The 18,310-nt window shown below is 50.7% G+C and overlaps 1 protein-coding gene and 1 pseudogene across 12 annotated transcripts in view; both read left to right on the top strand.

Annotated features, from left to right (window-relative positions):
- Positions 1–18,310, top strand: part of NEO1 (neogenin 1) — a 243,252-nt gene that overhangs the window by 29,298 nt on the left and 195,644 nt on the right. The gene's annotated exons all lie outside the window — the stretch shown is intronic.
- Positions 2,158–2,277, top strand: LOC134938867 (5S ribosomal RNA; annotated as a pseudogene).

Here is an 18,310-nt window from a genome sequence, read left to right as displayed (position 1 = left end):
TATTCACAACACTAAAAAGGATATAAGAAACAATAAATATCCAACAATAAAATACTATTTCTCTAAAACATGACTGAATTCTTAAAAAAGGGGGAAATGGATATGAGTTTAAAAAATCGTAGATAAAGTGCATATAGTGGGTACAGATTATAAGAAAAGTTTTTTAAGAGTCTTAACTGATATATCTGGAGGTCTCTGGGTAAAGGCCTTTACCCAGAGACCTCCAGATATATCAGTTAAGACTCTTAAAAAACTTTTCTTATAATCTGTACCCACTATATGCACTTTATCTATGATTTTTTAAACTCATATCCATTTCCCCCTTTTTTAAGAATTCAGTCATGTTTTAGAGAAATAGTATTTTATTGTTGGATATTTATTGTTTCTTATATCCTTTTTAGTGTTGTGAATAGTAATAAAATATCAAATTTTTTACAAACAATTTCGTCAGAATCCTGACGAAAGGTGTGAATAAAGACACCTGAAACGTTGAAACACTAATCGGCCTGGTGTGCTGTTGTATTTGCTGAAAATCCTTTGGAGTGCCGCCCATTACCTTACCTTGTCTGCTGGGCCTTGCAGTGCCACGGGAAGGCACCCAGGTATTTAGTTCTGCTGTAGGAGTGCCGGTCACAACTGTTTTTTTATATATATATATATATATATATATATATATATATATATATATATATATATATATATATATATATATATATATATATATATATATATATATATATATATATATATATATATATAAAATCTCTCTCTATATCTATATAGTCCATTTTACTGTTAAAAGCTTTCTGAAAGTACAATGCCATAACTAATACGTCACAGGACGTGATCAAGCCTATCAGCGAAACGTACGTTAGGACCCACATGGTCACGTGGTGCGCACACGTGACCTGGAAGCCGGACCATCACAGCCTGTTACTAGGCAACCATACAAGCCGCGGAAGTTAGCGGCTATCCCCACCCGCCGGAGCTCGACTACGGGCACAAGAGAGGCGGACATTCATATAAATTATCCCCTAGTGTATGGAACCCGCTAGCGGGGAAATACGGCGGGACGCAGCGATATTCCCCCCATCCGCTGGAGCTCGATTTCGGGCAGGAGCTGCGGGGATCAGCTGCACCTATCCCGTTGTTCACATTTCCACTGCCTGCACCAGAAAACCTGGGATACCAAATTCTACAGATCGGTATTGTATGAAATTAACCAAGTGTCTGGTTCAATTATAATAGCACCTGTCATGTTTTACATATTTAACAATCTTTATCTAGGGTGATTAGCAAATAAGCTCTCTGCTACATTTCTGGTTAGTGGTAATATTATTCTTACATTACCAAGTCTTTTAGGCTTGGACCAATATGTGTTTGTTGCTCATTATAGAATGACTTATGATGGTTTTGCCTTATAAGCTTACACCTGTTGTGTTCTGACCATACACTCTTTTGCAGGGAAATATGCTATATGCTGTGGTAATAAACCAACTGCATATCCTGCATAGGTACACACAGATGGTATACTTATCTAATTATTATTTGCCCTTTTAACATATGTTTTTTCCAAAAACTATGATTGAAGGTGATCATACCAATCAGCGACAAGCATCTAATTGCGGATGTACCCCACGAATGGTGCTTAATTGCATCTGAGCATAAATGCTATATAGTGGTGGACAGGGTCGGTACTCGGACGGGAGACCACTTTGGAACACCCTGATACTGCAATATTTGTTCTCATTTTTTGTTTATTTCAGAGATTTTGTATACCAATGGTGGATCTTTGGTTGTGAGAAAAACACAGATGCTAACCCACTAACTATAAAGGATTCTTTGTAGTAATTACTCTGATCTTTCTTGGTGATAAATTTATGCTTATGACTGTCTTACTTAGACAGCACAACCAAGAATGATTTTGTTATCGATATACAATTGACTGGTGTACAGTACAATACAAATAAGGAAGGATTCACTTTGATTGGATATTTATGGCCTTGATACTTTCTTGCCATATAATTGTCATATCCAATCTGTACTTTTTGAGCCTGCCGGTCACGTGTGTCTGTCCCTTTCTTTCATTTTTCTTGTTGAAAATATGAACGACTCCATTTCCAATATAAAGTGACAAATGAAAGGGCTAGCTTAAGAAATTGCGGACATACCCCACTGGAGATGCCCAATCTCTTCCGATCTTGGAAGCTAAGCAGTGGAGGGCCGGACCAGTACTTGGATGGGAGACCACCTTGGAACATCCTGGTACTGCAAATAAATTTTGCTGCCCAATTCTAAGTCACAGATAGGTACTCGGATTCATATGACCCATGATTTAATTTCCTGCAACTACTTTTTCCATTTGGGATTTTTGCAGTATGAATGATGGTCATATATTCATTTGACAGACACCATTGAGACTAGAAGGTTTCCCCCCTCCCCATTTTGTGAATTCTTAAGCTTTTCCGGCTTACATTATACTATAGCAATTTTCGCTAATTATTTACTAAATTGATATAGATATTTTTGCACAATAGTCTTGAATCACATATAATAAATTTTGAACTCCGATAATTCTATATATTTTAATAAGAATCTATTAAAATCATGATTTTACCAGTCATGTATACAACTTAGTTCCTCTGAGTTAGAGTGCTCCCAAACAAGAGTCTACTTCTTTTTCCATTTTCTCTTATTTGGTATCTTTCTCAATATATTTTTGACTCATGGGAGCACCACTGAATGGTAACTATATTTAGTGCACCTTGAAAGATATAATATCTTCCTATATGCACAGTTACCTTAATCTGAAGCAATTCTATAACACAAATTTCAGTTTCTCAGAGGACATTACTCAGATTGCTTTTCTTACAAAAATTGTTGCTAGACCGGTGCGGCTCCCACAAACCCCTTTCTCTTTATGTAATAGTGTGGCCGGAGAGCCCCAGCCACGAGGCAAATGGCCGCCCTGGCACTGAAGGGGTTAATCCCTAGTGCCCGGCGCCATTTGCAGAGACAAAGGGGCGCTTGGCGCCAGATTTGAATTGTGTTGGGCGCTAGGCGCCGTGATGTGTAAATGTGTAAAAATGTGTTTTTATGATATGCACCGTGGTCCCGGACCCCTCCGGAGACCACGGCAGGGAGGACAGCCCCCGGCGCGCTCAGCAGTGTGTGCGCGCCGGGGGAGAGGAGGCAGCCGCTGACCGCCGGAGTCCGGGAGCTCCGCTCCCGGCAGCGGTCAGTGTAGCCCCGGGCGCACTGGAGTGTGCGCGCCGGGGAGAAGGGTGAGCGCTGCGGCTGGGAGCTCGGCTCCCGCTGCAGTGCTCTATGTGAGAGCCGCCGCTGGGGGCCGGGAGCTCTGCTCCCAGCGCCTCAGCCCAGCACGGGTGGCCAGCCGCAGCAGCCGGGACGGACGTCCCGGGCTGCTAGTCGGCGAGGGGGGTGCGCTGCAGCCCGGCTCCCCGCCGGACGCTGCAGCGAGGCTAACAGACAGGCGCCGCTCATGGGGGACCGGGCTAGCCGGCTCCCTAGCGGCGTGGGCACATTAGGCGGCCAAGCAAGATGATGAGCGCTGGGGTCCGGGAGCTACGCTCCCGGCGCCCCAGCACCACAACAAAGCCAGAGTCACGGCGGCCGGGACAAGAGTCCCGGGCCGCCGGGCTTAGGTACAGGGGGGTGCGGCGAGGCCACCAAAGTAGTGCCACCCTGGGGGGACAGGGAGAGCCAGCTCCCTGGAACCCCAGAGGCAGGAAGGCAGGCTGAAGGATGGGGGAAGCCAGCCCCATGCCTCCAGCACTGAGAGGGAGAGCCCTAGCAGCCAGGCTGCAGGGCTAGGGAAGGCACTGCAGTGCCTGAATATGTAGAGTCTGTGCAGGGCACAGGCTCAGTGTATATTTAAAGAGAAATGTACAGTGTGATTTAAAAATGTAATGTATTTAAAGATAAAATGCACTTACTTGATTGTGTGTCCCAGGAGGGGGGAATCCATAGCTGTGCAGGCTGATGGATTCTCCCAGACCTTTTCCCTAAAAACGGAATGCTTTCCCATCCAGCCTCACAGTTCCAATGGGGACAGGGAGAAAGAGAAGCAGCTTAGCTATAGAACAAGCTGAGGGGTTTCTTGGAGCTCCATGGAGATCAGCCGTAGTGAACCAGAGACCTGGACCGGGGAGTCAGGCTGCCCAGCTCTGGAGCCCAAATCCAGGCTGCAGGCAGTGAGAGGGGTCCCGGGCAGGTTTCTGGAAGTCAGTTTAGGAGGGAAAACTTCCCCCCAGCCAGACTGAACGGCACCGTGGGAGTAGCCTGCTCTCCCAGATGGGAGAGACAAAGGAGACCGGCCACTCCCCACTGTCCATTGGGGACAATGTTAGGTGTGCATGAGACCAGAGCATGCACAGCTCATGGGTAAACATTGATTGGTTGTACACCACAGGGCGGGCTTACCCCCTGTGGTAAGGGGTCTTGGAGAGGGATAAAAGGAGGGCAGTTGGCCCATAGGAGTGTGTATTGTAACATCTTCTTCTGCTGAAACATCTTAATTGTATGCTGTTGCCCCTAGCAATAGGGAGGAGCCTTTTTAAAGGTTATTTGAGCAATAAACACCTTTGCCTCAAGAAGACTGCTTCATCTTGTGACCAACAGGGTTAGGCCAAACCTAGCCCCGTCCTCCGGCTGTCCAGGGAAGCACCTGACGTCTCCAAGCTCCGCCTTCCGCCAGCTACCGGTAGAGGCCTAGCAAGTGGCTAGTGGGGATTCGTCGACACCACACAGGTGTGGTAAAGCAGTGCGTCGGCACATACAGAGCAGAACCGTGGTTCCAAATGCCACGGCAGGTTAGGAGTTTGGTGGTGGCAGCGAGAACCCGCCCACAGCGCAGTGGGTGGAGTCAGTAACAGGCGGTTACTGACGGTAAGCGGGAATCCCCTATGTGGTCAGGCCTCGTGCGGCTTGACCTTCCATTCTGTGCGCAGTCAACGGGACGCGGAAGCTGCGAGTGCTTTCGTACGGTATCGTCCTGTCACAGAAATTGGTGGCAGCGGTGGGATAATCCCAGGCGGCTTTTCATCACCTGATTGGAGAAGCCGAGTTACTCAGGAGAGGAGTAACTGCAGCGCAGGAGAACGCACAAGATGGCGGAATTCAGCGGAATGTCCAAGGAGGATCTGGAGATCGTATGCCAGGGGAAGGGTGTGGATATCCCTTTCAACGCGTCCAGAAGCGTCATGAAGGTGGCGCTCAGGAGCGTGGAGGAGTCTCATCGGGCGGAGGTGGAAAGCACTGACGGCGTCAGCATCGCAGAGGACGGCCCAACAGTGGACCTTCGTGAGGAACCGGTGAGAACCACAAGCCCCGCCCTCTCTCACAGCAGCCATGTTTCCCAGCAATCCCTAGCAGGGCCAGGATCCCAACGTCCCAGGGGGGGCGACCCGGATACCCTAGCAGATCGGCTAGCGGAATTGGGGGAAAGGGCAACGGAGCAAGAACGCATGCTTGTCATTCGGATGTGGCATGCGGAGCGGGCATCACAGGCCGTGGTACCCCGGGAGCCGTTGTCAGCTGTTGTGCACAGATCAGGACGAGTTCAGTTTGCCAAGTTTGCAGACAGTGATGGGGACATTGATGGACATTTACAAGTTTTTGAAAGGACTTGCAAACTACACGATCTACCCAAGTCGGAGTGGGTGAGACACCTTGTGCCCACTCTGCAAGGAGAGGCCTTGGAGGCCTATCGAGGAGTGGCGACGGAGGACTGTGGGAACTACGACGAAGTCGCGAAGGCCCTCCTCCAGCGATTCTTCATCACTCCAGAGTCTTACAGGAAGAAGTTCAGAGACTTGCCCAAGAATCCTAGCAGCACCCATGAGCAGTTCGCCAACCAGCTGCGGCAGTACGTGGTGAAGTGGGTGAAGGATTCGGAAGCCACTACGTGGGACGCACTGATCGACCTGATCTGCAGGGAGCAGTTCTACCGCAGGTGCGCCCCAGAAGTGAAGGAGTGGGTGCTAGACCGGGAGCCACCCAGCTTAAAGATGGCTGCCCAGTTAGCAGACAAATATGTGGCAATTCGGCCACGGGGGCAGAAGCGCCCCACCAGCAGCCAGCTCCAACAGACTGTACCACCAAGGGGACCCCCCTCTTCAGCTCATCACCCCCAAAGACAAGCATCGTCCAACCCGGGTGCTCTTAGCCAGCAACCGCACCGCAGCGTCCCTGCAACTGATCAGAGATCATCGGTGCCACGACTGGAGAAGAAGTGCTACGGCTGTGGGAAAATCGGACATCTGAGGATGAACTGTCCTGCATCCCAAGCACCCCAGACTCGTGCCCCAAATCCGAGTGCTGGAGCCCGGATCGCTTGTTTGACGAGAGGAGATGAGCCTACAGAGACTGTTCCCCCTCCAGTCAGTCCGATGGAGTGTGGCGAGAGACAGGTGCACTCTGCGGAGAGAGTTACCTGCATGGCCAAACAGCCCCTACACAACATGTGGAGGAACCTGCAGCCAGTCCACGTGGGACCCCTGCAGGGAGAAGGCCTAAGAGACTCTGGGGCCTCAATCACTGTGGTGAGCCCCCACCTCATAGATCCTGCTGCAGTATTGCAGGGTCGCACTGCCACGGTCACCCTGGCAGAAGGAACAGAAAAAGCGGTTCCCATGGCAAGAGTCTACCTGGACTGGGGAGCTGGACCAGAGTTGCGAGAAGTTGCCGTCATGGATGGTCTCCCAACTGATGTGGTCCTAGGAAATGATCTGGGTGGTGGGATCGTCACTATGTTTGTTGGCGCCATTCCCCGGAGTCAAGTTCCAAAACCACCGTTGACATCAGCTACTCCAGCACAGCCCAGCCCAGAGAAAAAGACTACAGCTGCTAGACAACTGCCAGCACAGCCAACCACAGCATCAACCAGCCCAGAGGAAAAGATCACAGCGGCTAGATCAGTACATCGACCCCGCATGCCTTTTGCCTCTGGTATGCCTACGTCCCCTAGCAACGCAGAGGATGTCGGTTCCAGCTCGTGTGATCCTGTGGGGGTGCCCAATGATGCTCCTGACCCAAGTGGTTTGCCAACTCCGGCGGTGAGTATGAGAAACCACACTGACTTTTCCATGACTGACCCCTACCAGACTGACCCTAGGAGTCCCCACCTAGATCCCCCTGTAGAGTGTCCCAATTTAGGAGAGATTGAGGGCCACAGGCAGGAGTTTAGGGAGGCTCAACTCTCTGACCCATCCCCAAAAGGCATGAGGCGCCACTCTGGCAGCGGCCTTGACAGGGTTGGGGCAGGAAGTTTGACCTGGCGGGAAGGGTTAAGGTACAGGGTAGCCAGGAAAGTGGGAGGGGATAGACCAGATAGGGAATGTGTCCAACTGGTCCCCTCAGGGAACGTTCCTGCGCAACCGGTGTCGGTTGCCAGCGAAACCCCTTTGGACAGCAACCCGGAGACAGACCGTACCCTGAAGTGCCTGACACAGAGCTTACCCTGGTCTGGAATGTCGGATGACGCCCAGACCAAATGTAAGGCTGGTGCCATGCGTTGGCAGCCGGGGCACTCCAGCGGTTGTGTTGTCTCTGGGCCTCTGCCCATAGGAGAACCCTTGCAGCAAGTTGCTGTGGACATAGCAGGTCCCCTGCCTGTGCACAGTAGATCGGGGAAGACACGCAGCCTCCCTGTAGTGGATGCCACACAGGATCCAGAGGCTGGTGGTCTGGCCGCCATCACTGTGGCACAGGTAGCGGACGAGGAGGAAGGAGTAGGCCTAGGTGACAGGGTAGGTTTCCCGAGTCATAGGTTGACGGAGGAGGATTGGAGGGCAGGTCTGACCGTTAGGGCAGACAGTTGCCAGATAGGTATGACGAAGGTGCAGTGCCTGGGGCACCATGTGGGAGGAGACAGGGGTAGGCCCAACCCAGAGGGGGTGGAGGCAACCAGAGGCTGTCCCCGTCCCACATCACCCAGACCGGTACTGACCTTAGAACCTGTAAGGCCCTACGGACATGTTGTCATTGACTTTAGTCCTGTAGTGAACCCCTTGACAGAGATGGCTAGGAAGGGCATTCCCAAGTCAGTGGACTTTGCACCCGCTTGCGAGTTGGCATTCCAGTCATTGAAGAAGGCTCGGGTACCCGCTCCAGTGCTGATGGCGCACATTCTTGACCAGGACTGTGTGTTACGAACTATTGCGCCACTGCACGGACTGGGAGCTGTACCGAGCCAGAAAGAGCCATATGGGCAGGAGCACCCTGTGGCCTGTTTGAGCAGAAAACTGCTATGGTGGGAGGTGGGGTATGCCACAGTTGGGACACCGTGGGTGGCACTTGTTTGTAACCGGCCCCCCACAGTGGTGACTTACCACCTACCTGTTAGGTGGCTGCAACCTACCTTGGGGGAATTGGACAGACTTTTGCGGTGGAGCCTTGAACTTGGACTTCAGGTGGACTATTTGAACATTGTGCACCCACGAAGAGAGGCCCATTGCACTATGGATGAACTGTCTAGGCCAGAGCCTACACCCCCCAGGTAGCGTCCCCTTCACCCCAACGGACTGCGGGACCAGGACCCAAATCGTTGGGACATGGGTCCCTGGTTGACCCGCTTGAATGGGGGGGGAGGAGTGTGGCCGGAGAGCCCCAGCCACGAGGCAAATGGCCGCCCTGGCACTGAAGGGGTTAATCCCTAGTGCCCGGCGCCATTTGCAGAGACAAAGGGGCGCTTGGCGCCAGATTTGAATTGTGTTGGGCGCTAGGCGCCGTGATGTGTAAATGTGTAAAAATGTGTTTTTATGATATGCACCGTGGTCCCGGACCCCTCCGGAGACCACGGCAGGGAGGACAGCCCCCGGCGCGCTCAGCAGTGTGTGCGCGCCGGGGGAGAGGAGGCAGCCGCTGACCGCCGGAGTCCGGGAGCTCCGCTCCCGGCAGCGGTCAGTGTAGCCCCGGGCGCACTGGAGTGTGCGCGCCGGGGAGAAGGGTGAGCGCTGCGGCTGGGAGCTCGGCTCCCGCTGCAGTGCTCTATGTGAGAGCCGCCGCTGGGGGCCGGGAGCTCTGCTCCCAGCGCCTCAGCCCAGCACGGGTGGCCAGCCGCAGCAGCCGGGACGGACGTCCCGGGCTGCTAGTCGGCGAGGGGGGTGCGCTGCAGCCCGGCTCCCCGCCGGACGCTGCAGCGAGGCTAACAGACAGGCGCCGCTCATGGGGGACCGGGCTAGCCGGCTCCCTAGCGGCGTGGGCACATTAGGCGGCCAAGCAAGATGATGAGCGCTGGGGTCCGGGAGCTACGCTCCCGGCGCCCCAGCACCACAACAAAGCCAGAGTCACGGCGGCCGGGACAAGAGTCCCGGGCCGCCGGGCTTAGGTACAGGGGGGTGCGCCGCTGCGTGCGGCGAGGCCACCAAAGTAGTGCCACCCTGGGGGGACAGGGAGAGCCAGCTCCCTGGAACCCCAGAGGCAGGAAGGCAGGCTGAAGGATGGGGGAAGCCAGCCCCATGCCTCCAGCACTGAGAGGGAGAGCCCTAGCAGCCAGGCTGCAGGGCTAGGGAAGGCACTGCAGTGCCTGAATATGTAGAGTCTGTGCAGGGCACAGGCTCAGTGTATATTTAAAGAGAAATGTACAGTGTGATTTAAAAATGTAATGTATTTAAAGATAAAATGCACTTACTTGATTGTGTGTCCCAGGAGGGGGGAATCCATAGCTGTGCAGGCTGATGGATTCTCCCAGACCTTTTCCCTAAAAACGGAATGCTTTCCCATCCAGCCTCACAGTTCCAATGGGGACAGGGAGAAAGAGAAGCAGCTTAGCTATAGAACAAGCTGAGGGGTTTCTTGGAGCTCCATGGAGATCAGCCGTAGTGAACCAGAGACCTGGACCGGGGAGTCAGGCTGCCCAGCTCTGGAGCCCAAATCCAGGCTGCAGGCAGTGAGAGGGGTCCCGGGCAGGTTTCTGGAAGTCAGTTTAGGAGGGAAAACTTCCCCCCAGCCAGACTGAACGGCACCGTGGGAGTAGCCTGCTCTCCCAGATGGGAGAGACAAAGGAGACCGGCCACTCCCCACTGTCCATTGGGGACAATGTTAGGTGTGCATGAGACCAGAGCATGCACAGCTCATGGGTAAACATTGATTGGTTGTACACCACAGGGCGGGCTTACCCCCTGTGGTAAGGGGTCTTGGAGAGGGATAAAAGGAGGGCAGTTGGCCCATAGGAGTGTGTATTGTAACAACATCTTCTGCTGAAACATCTTAATTGTATGCTGTTGCCCCTAGCAATAGGGAGGAGCCTTTTTAAAGGTTATTTGAGCAATAAACACCTTTGCCTCAAGACTGCTTCATCTTGTGACCAACAGGGTTAGGCCAAACCTAGCCCCGTCCTCCGGCTGTCCAGGGAAGCACCTGACGTCTCCAAGCTCCGCCTTCCGCCAGCTACCGGTAGAGGCCTAGCAAGTGGCTAGTGGGGATTCGTCGACACCACACAGGTGTGGTAAAGCAGTGCGTCGGCACATACAGAGCAGAACCGTGGTTCCAAACGCCACGGCAGGTTAGGAGTTTGGTGGTGGCAGCGAGAACCCGCCCACAGCGCAGTGGGTGGAGTCAGTAACAGGCGGTTACTGACGGTAAGCGGGAATCCCCTATGTGGTCAGGCCTCGTGCGGCTTGACCTTCCATTCTGTGCGCAGTCAACGGGACGCGGAAGCTGCGAGTGCTTTCGTACGGTATCGTCCTGTCACAAATATACTAAGCTATATCTGTCTATATCAAATAGAAGAAATTATTAGATACCATATCTATCTATCTATCTATCTATCTATCTATCTATCTATCTATCTATCTTATATTATTTTTTTCTGGAATTTCTTTATGGTGTTTTTTTACAAACTTGTTATGTGTACCGTATTGGATATGAACCAGATTTAATTTAATTTAACACTTCTTGATGCATTTCAAGTTTCATGCAATCTGGTTTAATGTGCCAACATAAATTATGTTTTTTTTTACGTGCCGATTTTGTTTGGGGCTATTCAGTTGACCCTTTTTTTTTCCATTCAAAAATCTTTCAGTTTTTGTACGAAAACACATAGGATCCGTGACAAGTCGTGGCCTATGTGTTTTTGAGGCCAAAACCTGGAAAAAAATGCAATCCATGGGAATTCATTGTGCGATTGCGCGTGGAACTGTTTACACTCGGTCGCGTGTAGTTGCTGCTGCGATACATGTGAAGGAATTGCAGCAACACTGAGGGGGGACAACGGGAGGTTTGGATGGTTCCGATTGGAGCATAATAGGCCTGTAACATAACAGAGATAAGAAGTCAAATTCCAGTCGGATGTAATTTTTGTGCAAGACCCATCGGATGTGCAGAAAAGTGCCAGCCTGGCTGCATTATCCAACACTGGTTTGATGTGAAAGGGTATATACGGAGGCATTATTCTGTCACCTACAATACAGTTTGCATGGGTCTACCTTTATTTTTATTTTTGTTTATTGTATTTTTGAGAACTTCCTTGGTGGAGCTTCATTAAAGCTTGTGTGGACAAAGTGACATATGTTACAGTGATATTACAGCTCACTATAGGGAAGGGAATGTTTCTTTTGTAGCTCTGTGAATAACATTGTGGCAGTCTCAATGGGGTCAATTCAATTCGGCAACTTATGAATAGCGCCGGGAATTAGCTCCCGACGCTATTCAATTCAGCTGCTAGTTACCCGCAATTGTCGGGAATTCTTCTCTCATCCCCGGGGATGAGAGAAGAAACCCGACAAAAGTGCTTCCTCGCGGCCGGCGCGAGGCTGATTCTGTCGGGAATCAGCCTCGCGCCGGGGAGTTAAGTCGGAGAATGCCCGTTCTCCCGACAATTCAACCTGTTTAGTCAGCGAGAATGGGACATTGCCGACTTAACTGGAGCTGAATTGAATAGCGTCGGGAGCTAATTCCCGGCGCTATTCATAGGTTGCCGAATTGAATTGACCCCAATGATATGCAGAAAACATGTTTTCTCTAACGTCCTAGTGGATGCTGGGGACTCCGTAAGGACCATGGGGAATAGACTGGCTCCGCAGGAGACATGGGCACTTTAAGAAAGAATTTACATTCTGGTGTGCTCTGGCTCCTCCCTCTATGTCCCTCCTCCAGACCTCAGTTTGAATCTGTGCCCGGACGAGCTGGGTGCTGTTCAGTGAGCTCTCCTGAGCTTGCTGTAAGAAAGTATTTTGTTAGGTTTTTTATTTTCAGGGAGCTCTGCTGGCAACAGACTCCCTGCATCGTGGGACAGAGGGGAGAGAAGCAGCCCTACTCTTTGAAGCTAGCTACTGCTTCTGAGGCTACTGGACACCATTAGCTCCAGAGGGATCGTACACAGGATCTCACCCTCTTAGTCCGATCCCAGAGCCGCGCCGCCGTCCCCCTCGCAGAGCCGGAAGACAGAAGCCGGGTGAGTATGAGAAGGAAGAAGACTTCGAAATCGGCGGCAGAAGACTCCGTTCTTCACATGAGGTAACGCACAGCACTGCAGCTGTGCGCCATTGCTCCAGACACACCTCACATACTCCGGTAACTGTAAGGGTGCAGGGCGCAGGGGGGGGGGCGCGCCCTGGGCAGCATATGGACCTCTGGTGGCAAAAGTACTCATATATACAGTTGGGCACTGTATATATGTATGAGCCCCCGCCACAAAGATATGTATTTTAGCGGGACAGAAGCCCGCCGTCGAGGGGGCGGGGCTTCTCCCTCAGCACTCACCAGCGCCATTTTCTCTCCACAGCTCCGCTGAGAAGAAGCTCCCCGGGCTCTCCCCTGCAGTTCACGGTAGACCAGGGTAAAAAGAGAGGGGGGGCACATAATTAGGCGCTAAAAACACAATATACAGCAGCTACTGGGTTAACATTAAGTTACTGTGTTATTCCTAGGTTATATAGCGCTGGCGTGTGTGCTGGCATACTCTCTCTGTCTCACCAAAGGGCCTTGTGGGGGAACTGTCTTCAAAAAGGGCATTCCCTGTGTGTGTGTGTGGTGTGTCGGTACGCTTGTGTAGATATGTCTGATGAGGAAGGCTATGTGGAAGCAGAGCGGGAGCAAATGAATGTGGTGTCTCTGCCGACGGCACCGACACCTGATTGGATGGATATGTGGAAGGTTTTAAATGATAATGTTAATTCCTTACATTAAAGGTTAGAAAAAGCTGAAGCCTCAGGACAGTCAGGGTCCCAACCCATGCCTAATCCTATGTCGCAGAGGCCGACAGGGTCTCAGAAGCGCCCACTATCCCAAATTATTGACACGGATACCGACATGGATTCTGACTCCAGTGTCGATTACGATGATGCAAAGTTACAGCCAAGATTGGCTAAATCCATCCGTTATATGATTATAGCTATTAAGGATGTGTTGCACATCACAGAGGAAACCCCAGTCCCTGACAGGAGGGTTCATATGTATGGGGAAAAGAAGCCACAGGTAACTTTTCCCCCCTCACACAAGCTCAATGAGTTATGTGAAAAGGCTTGGGAATCTCCAGATAAAAAACTGCAGATTTCCAAAAGGATTCTTATGGCGTATCCTTTCCCGCCAACGGACAGGTTACGCTGGGAATCCTCCCCTAGGGTGGACAAAGCTTTAACACGCTTATCCAAGAAGGTGGCCCTGCCGTCACAGGATATGGCTACCCTCAAAGATGCTGCGGATAGAAAACAGGAGGGTACCCTGAAGTCCATTTATACACATTCAGGTACCTTACTGAGGCCGGCAATCGCGTCGGCCTGGGTGTGTAGTGCTGTAGCAGCATGGACGGATACCTTATCTGAGGAACTTGATACCTTAGACAAGGATACTATATTAATGACCCTGGGGCATATTAAAGACGCTGTCCTTTATATGAGAGATGCTCAAAGAGACATTAGCCTACTAGGTTCTAGAATAAATGCTATGTCGATTTCTGCCAGAAGGGTCCTGTGGACTCTGCAATGGACAGGTGATGCCGACTCAAAAAGGCACATGGAGGTTTTACCTTACAAGGGTGAGGAATTGTTTGGGGAGGGTCTCTCGGACCTGGTCTCCACAGCTACGGCTGGAAAGTCAAATTTTTTGCCATATGTTTCCTCACAGCCTAAGAAAGCACCGTATTACCAAATGCAGTCCTTTCGATCACAGAAAAACAAGAAAGTCCGAGGTGCGTCCTTTCTTGCCAGGGGCAGGGGCAGAGGAAAGAAGCTGCACAACACAGCTAGTTCCCAGGAACAGAAGTCCTCCCCGGCTTCCACTAAATCCACCGCATGACGCTGGGGCTCCATAGGCGGAGCTAGGCCCGGTGGGGGTGCGTCTCCGAAATTTCAGCCACAAGTGGGTTCACTCCCAGTTGGATCCCTGGGCAATAGATATTGTGTCTCAGGGATACAAGCTGTAATTCGAGGAGATGCCCTCTCACCGATACCTCAAATCGGCCCTGCCAGCTTCCCCCTTAGAGAGGGAAATAGTGTTAACTGCAATTCACAAATTGTATCTTCAACAGGTGGTGGTCAAGGTTCCCCTCCTTCAACAAGGAAAGGGTTATTATTCGACCATGTTTGTAGTACCGAAACCGGACGGTTCGGTCAGACCCATATTGAATTTAAAATCCCTGAACATGTACCTGAAAAGGTTCCGGTTCAAGATGGAATCGCTGAGAGCGGTCATTGCAAGCCTGGAAGGGGGGGATTTTATGGTGTCTCTGGACATAAAGGATGCATACCTTCATGTCCCCATTTATCCACCTCATCAGGCGTACCTCAGATTTGTGGTACAGGTTTGTCATTACCAATTTCAGACGTTGCCGTTTGGTCTCTCCACGGCTCCGAGAATATTTACCAAGATAATGGCGGAAATGATGGTACTCCTGCGGAAGCAAGGAGTCACAATTATCCCATACTTGGACGATCTCCTCATAAAAGCGAGATCAAGAGAGCAGTTGCTGATCAGCGTAGCACTTTCTCTGGAAGTGTTACGGCAACACGGCTGGATTCTAAATATTCCAAAGTCACCGTTGGTTCCTACGACTCGTCTGCCTTTCCTGGGCATGATTCTAGACACAGACCAGAAAAGGGTTTATCTCCCGATGGAGAAAGCTCAGGAACTCATGACACTGGTCAGGAACCTACTAAAACCAAAACAGGTGTCGGTGCATCACTGCACTCGAGTCCTGGGAAAGATGGTGGCATCATACGAGGCCATTCCCTTTGGCAGGTTCCATGCGAGGACCTTTCAATGGGACTTACTGGACAAATGGTCCGGATCACATCTTCAGATGCATCGGTTAATCACCCTATCCCCCAGGGCCAGGGTGTCTCTCCTGTGGTGGCTGCAGAGTGCTCACCTTCTCGAGGGCCGCAGATTCGGCATTCAGGACTGGGTCCTGGTGACCACGGATGCAAGCCTCCGAGGGTGGGGAGCAGTCACACACGGAAGAAATTTCCAAGGGCTGTGGTCAAGTCAGGAGACTTGCCTTCACATCAACATCCTGGAACTAAGGGCAATTTACAACGCCCTACGTCAAGCAGAGACCCTGCTTCGCGGTCAACTGGTTCTGGTTCAGTCAGACAACATCACCGCTGTGGCTCATGTAAACCGACAGGGCGGCACAAGGAGCAGGGTGGCGATGGCGGAAGCCACCAGAATTCTTCGCTGGGCGGAGAATCATGTAAGCGCACTGTCAGCAGTGTTCATCCCGGGGGTAGACAACTGGGAAGCAGACTTCCTCAGCAGGCATGACCTCCACCCGGGAGAGTAGGGACTTCATCAAGAAGTCTTCGCACTGATTGCAAGTCGGTGGGAACTGCCACAGGTGGACATGATGGCATCCCGCCTCAACAAAAAACTACAGAGGTATTGCGCCAGGTCAAGAGACCCTCAGGCGATAGCTGTAGACGCCCTGGTGACACCGTGGGTGTTCCAATCGGTCTATGTATATCCTCCTCTTCCTCTCATACCCAAGGTGTTGAGAATCATAAGAAAAAGAGGAGTGAGAACAATACTCATTGTTCCGGATTGGCCAAGAAGGACTTGGTATCCAGATCTGCAAGAAATGCTCACAGAGGACTCGTGGCCTCTTCCTCTAAGACAGGACTTGTTGCAACAAGGGCCCTGTCAGTTCCAAGACTTACCGCGGCTGCGTTTGACGGCATGGCGGTTGTACGCCGGATCCTAGCGGAAAAAGGCATTCCGGATGAGGTCATTCCTACGCTGATAAAGGCTAGGAAGGACGTGACAGCTCAACATTATCACCGTATATGGCGAAAATATGTTGCTTGGTGTGAGGCCAGGAATGCCCCTACGGAGGAATTCCAGCTGGGCCGTTTCCTTCACTTCCTACAGTCAGGAGTGACTTTGGGCCTAAAATTGGGTTCTATTAAGGTCCAGATTTCGGCCATATCCATTTTCTTTCAAAAAGAGCTGGCTTCTCTACCTGAAGTTCAGATGTTTGTGAAGGGAGTACTGCATATTCAGTCCCCTTTTGTGCCCCCAGTGGCACCTTGGGATCTTAACGTGGTGTTGAGTTTCCTGAAATCCCACTGGTTTGAACCACTCAAAACGGTGGAATTTAAATATGTCACGTGGAAGGTGGTCATGCTACTAGCCTGGGCTTCGGCTAGGCGTGTGTCAGTTTAGCGGCTTTGTCACATAAAAGCCCCTATCTGGTTTTCCATGCGGATAGAGCAGAGTTGCGGACCCATCCACAATTTCTGCCAAAAGTGGTTTCATCTTTTCATATAAACCAACCTGTTGTGGTGCCTGTGGCTACTACTGACTTGGAGGATTCCGAGTTGCTTGATGTGGTCAGGGCTTTGAAGGTTTATGTAGCCAGGACGGCTAGAGTCAGGCAAACAGACTCTTTGTTTGTCCTGTATGCTTCCAACAAGCTTGGTGCGCCTGCTTCAAAGCAAACTATTGCTCGCTGGATCTGTAACACGATTCAGCAGGCTCATTCTGCGGCTGGATTGCCGCTGCCAAAATCAGTTAAAGCCCATTCCACTAGGAAAGTGGGCTCTTCTTGGGCGGCTGCCCGAGGGGTCTCGGCATTACAGCTGTGCCGAGCGGCTATTTGGTCAGGTTCAAACACTTTTGCAAAGTTCTACAAGTTTGATACCCTGGCTGAGGAGGACCTTGTGTTTGCTCATTCGGTGCTGCAGAGTCATCCACACTCTCCCGCTCGTTTGGGAGCTTTGGTATAATCCCCATGGTCCTTACGGAGTCCCCAGCATCCACTAGGATGTTAGAGAAAATAAGATTTTACTTACCGGTAAATCTATTTCTCGTAGTCCGTAGTGGATGCTGGGCGCCCGTCCCAAGTGCGGACTTCTTCTGCAATACTTGTATATAGTTATTGCTGCAATAAGGGCTATGTTATTGTTGCATCAGGGTTGAACTGCTGCTCTGTTGTTGTTCATACTGTTGACTGGGTAAGTTTATCACAAGTTATACGGTGTGATTGGTGTGGCTGGTATGAATCTTGCCCTGGATTACCAAAATCCTTTCCTGGTACTGTCAGCTCTTCCGGGCACAGTTTCTCTAACTGAGGTCTGGAGGAGGGACATAGAGGGAGGAGCCAGAGCACACCAGAATCTAAATTCTTTCTTAAAGTGCCCATGTCTCCTGCGGAGCCCGTCTATTCCCCATGGTCCTTACGGAGTCCCCAGCATCCACTACGGACTACGAGAAATAGATTTACCGGTAAGTAAAATCTTATTATGGCAGCTACTGTTTCTGTAGGTTCCATATTGTTACTCCGCCCTGGGAGAATAGATGGCTTGGCCCATACAGGCATTAAAATATCTTTAGCCATTTCATATTTTGGGTGCTATGTTACCCTCTCTGACATAAGGCCTTTCTATGAAATGAGGTTAGACATATGGAAACACTTATTTTCTTTTTGTATCACAGTGAGGGAGCAGACCGATGGTATTAAATTAAATAACATGATGAAATATTTTAAATTTAGAATAAAATTATTTCTGAACATTGGTGTGATAGCTGATGATATGTTAATAACAGGAAAAAGGATGTCTTGGTTGAGTTAGCTTGGCAGATCTAGCTGTACCACCTGCAGCCTTCCCGCCAAGGGATAAGATATGCCACTTTTATTTTTTTATAATTCTGTATTTTTAATATAATTTGTCTGTGTAAAATAAAAAGAGGAAAAATGTAGTATATACTGCAATAATGGAATTGTTGTGCTCCCATTAAGCAGCTATTTGTCATGACTTGCCAGCCCTGAGAAGTCCTCTTCTTTCCGCTTTGCCTCACACCTTTGCTGTTTTGTGAAGATGAAGCTGCCAGACAGTTTCAACACTTCCTGGCA

The sequence above is a fragment of the Pseudophryne corroboree genome, chromosome 6 (genome assembly GCF_028390025.1).
Source record: "Pseudophryne corroboree isolate aPseCor3 chromosome 6, aPseCor3.hap2, whole genome shotgun sequence".
In the NCBI taxonomy this organism is placed as follows: Eukaryota; Metazoa; Chordata; class Amphibia; order Anura; family Myobatrachidae; genus Pseudophryne; species Pseudophryne corroboree.
Note: the sequence above shows the minus strand (reverse complement) of the source record. Positions and strands in the feature narration are given on the sequence as shown.